The sequence below is a fragment of the Choloepus didactylus genome, chromosome 11 (assembly GCF_015220235.1).
Source record: "Choloepus didactylus isolate mChoDid1 chromosome 11, mChoDid1.pri, whole genome shotgun sequence".
Classification (NCBI taxonomy): Eukaryota; Metazoa; Chordata; class Mammalia; order Pilosa; family Megalonychidae; genus Choloepus; species Choloepus didactylus.
In genome coordinates this window covers 51,163,428-51,167,212 of record NC_051317.1, presented here as the reverse complement: position 1 = coordinate 51,167,212, position 3,785 = coordinate 51,163,428, and positions in this window count along the sequence as shown.

The following is a 3,785-nucleotide window of genomic DNA, read 5'->3' as shown; positions in this document are numbered from 1 at the left end:
GGATCTTAACCCTATTACTGGAGTCCCTTATAGGTGGAATGAAATTCAGACAGAGAAAGAAAACTACAGGAAGCAAGAAGCTGAACCCAGCAGAGAAGGAAGAGAGTAAGAGACATCCCCATTGGCCTTTCCATGTGACAAGCTCAGAACCCAGGATCACTGGCAGCCAGCCCCAGAACACCACACTTTTTGGGGAGAAAGCCTCACCTTGATGATGTCTAGATTTGAAATTTATTTCAGCCTCAAAACCAAAAGCTAATACATTCCCATTATTTAATCCAGCCTATTTCTTGGTATTTGCTTGAGCATTCTAGGAAACTAAAATATATGTCACAATAATTTTCCCAGGAAAAATGAGTTTTTTTCATAAATACTAGTACCTTTGAATTATTTTGTTTTCTTTTCAAAGAGTAGTGCATTATGTACAATGTTTAATACTGTTGAAATTTGTAAATTGCTGACATCCTTACTCTTGCCCATATTTCAGAGAAAAAAGGTCTCAGACTGTTGACATTAGTTATAGTGTTTAATTAATTATGACAGGTCATTAGTCGATAATTCTTTAGCAGAATAAGGAAGACCCTATGGATCTGAATGTTAAGATATTTTTTAAAAGTACATAGGGATGTTAAAAATTATGATTATTGTCTGAATTTATTGAGATGACATTTATTTTTAATAAATATTAATATGATGACTACATTGTTTTTTTTTTTTGTAAATCAAATTTTCATTCATAGATTAAAATAACCTTGGTCATTATTGATTAGCATTTTGGATCATTTGATTAGGCTTGCTGATATTTTTTTTGGGATATTTCATCTATCCTCAAGAACTAAAATGACCTCTACTTTTCCATTTTGCAATGTGTTTGTAGGTTGATGAATCAAGCTTATATTGACCTCATAAAACAAGAATTTGTAATAACATTCAGTTAAAAATATTTCCTATTTTCATTGTGATTAATTCTTTCACAAATAGACTATTTAAAGGTATATTGTTTCATTTACAAATACATGGAAATACGTTTTTAAAGTTAACTTTTTCTTACTGATTTCTAGCTTAATTGCACTGTTCATGGAAAGCTTAGGCTGTATGTTTTCAAATACTTATAATTAGATAAGATCTACTATATGGTCCAACAAAAGGTCAGTTGGGGTAATTATTCTGGGTGCACTTAAAACAGTGTGTAGTTTTCAGTTGTGGGTGCATTATTCTGTAACAGGAAATTAAGTCAAATTTGCTTATTAGGTTGCTTTTTTTTTAATCTTCTTGCTTTATCAGTTTTTTTGAGAAGTATGTTAAACAACTAAACTTTTGTAGGTTTAAATGTTTCTGTTTGCAGAAAGTTTTATATTTCCTCATAGAGTGAACCTTATATCACTAAGACACACCCAACCTTTTTGTTTTGTTTTGTTTTGTTTTTCTCTAGTTAAACTTGTCTAATGTCGTTGTGGTCAGGTACTACAAGAGTTAAACAAGTTGTGTGTGTAATGTATTTTTCCATTCTTTTAATTTTTATTTTCCTTACTTTATTGTAAAGTTTTTTTTTAAATTACATATAGCTGTATCTTGTGACATATTAATGCTGGAAAGCTTTTTTACTTCATTAGATAATTTATTTCAATAAATTTACTTCATTAGATAATTTATTTCAATATTGGGGTAATGAATGCTTTTATTTGCCCCATCTATACCATATACTACCTCTTGCTTTCTTCTGTATTTTTTAAAATTCCATTTTCCTTTATATGCTTTTGTAGTTTTACAGTCTTTCACTCTTCTTAATGAGATTATAGATTTTAACATACATCTATGATTTTTTCAACTTCCTGGTTAATTGAAATACATTATTAACACTGTAACTCAATTTTCCATCCCCCATCTCATGTTTTCTTGTTTTGTATTATACCTATCTATGTATCTATATGTATAGGTTTGTGTGTAAGTGCAATGTTGTGTGGGTATAAATTAAATTCCACATATCAGTTAGGTATAGTCAGTATTCATTTAGAAGTACCCAAATTTTATACTTTCCATTGTTTCTTATTCCTTTCTGCATCTTGAAACTTCTACAGTATATCATTCTTCTTCTGTTATAAAACACCCTTTAAAAATAGAAGTATGAGACAATCCATGACAAATTACCTTTCTTGGTCTGAATATTTCTATATTTCCTCCATTTTTGAAGGATATTGTCAATAGCTATGGAATTCTTGGTTTGTAGTTAATTTATTTCAATATTTTAAAGGTTTTTATTCTACTATCTTCTGTACTCCACATTTTTCTGTTGAGAAACACACTGACAATGTCATTTTGTTCATTTGAAGAAACTCTGTTTTGTTCCTTCCTATGCTCTTAATATTTTATCTTTGTCTATGGTTTTCAGAAGTTTCACCAGAGTCAGGAGTAAGGTGAATCAAGTGAGGTCTGTAGGGTGCAAATATAACCAGACCCTCACTCACTCTTGGGGTACTGCTAGTGCATCCCACATACATGCACACACATGTGATCTGGTTTTGCCAGTGCTTTTCAGCGGGAGGGTCATCTGAACCCCCTAGTCTGCCATTGCCAAATTAGAAATGGTACTCTATCCACAGTTTTTCTACTACTACTACTATTACTATTATTAATGTTGCTGTTCTTACTGTTATTATTATTATTAAATGTATTGTGATAGCAAATTGTGACAGCATTCAGAGTTAAACTAGCAAAAGTTAGGTTCTGCCAAGTGCTTTGCTTTGGGTTAATGGACACTTAGAGCAGATACATAGGTAGACGGTTGACTACTAAGAGGATCTGTGTATCTAGAAACAGGACTAAACTACAGAATTAAGATTTATCTGATTCTTGCAAAAAGAGAAGTAAGGTCAGGAAGAACATTGGAAAATGAAGAAAAGCCATTATAAGGGTGATTTGGGTCCTTGGCAGATGTTTAAAACAAAAGCAATGACAACATTAAAATCCCCCTAAGCTCTGATCCCACCACTTGGAGGATGAGAAGTATGAGATATAACCCTAACCTGGTGTGGCAGTTTGAATGTATTATGTATCCCAAATACCATTATCTTTGATGTAATCTTGTGTGGGCAGACCTATCAGTGTTAATTAGATTGTAATTCTTTGAGTGTTTCCATGTAGATATGCCTCACCCAGCTGTGGGTGATAACTCTGATTGGATAATTCCCATGGAGTTGTTGGCCCATCCATTCAGGGTGGATCTGAATTAGTTCACTGGAGCACTATATAAGATCATACAGAAGGAGCAAGCTGCTACAGCCATGAGGGACACTTTGAAGAATGCACTGGGACTGAGAGGAGCTTCAGCTTACAGAGACATTCTGGAGACAGCCTTTGAAAGCAGACTTTTGCTCCAAAGAATCTGAGAGAGGACAAATGCCCCAAGAGTATCTAAAAGTGACATTTTTGAGGAATTGCAGCCTTGAGAGGAACATCCTGGGAGAAAGTCATTTTGAAACCAGAACTCTGGAGCAGACACCAGCCATGTGCCTTCCCAGCTAACAGAGGTTTTCTGGACACCATTGGCCATCCTCCAATGAAGGTACCCATTTGTTGATGACTTACCTTGGACACTTTACGACCTTCAGACTGCAACTGTGTAACCAAATAAACCCCTTTTATAAAAGCCAATCCATTTCTGGTGTTTTGCATTCCAGCAGTATTAGCAAACTAGAACAGATTTTGGTACCAGGAGTGGGGTGCTTGTGCTGCTGAGTTTGCAAATACGAACCATGTTGGAGCAGCTTGGAATAAGGGGAAGATTC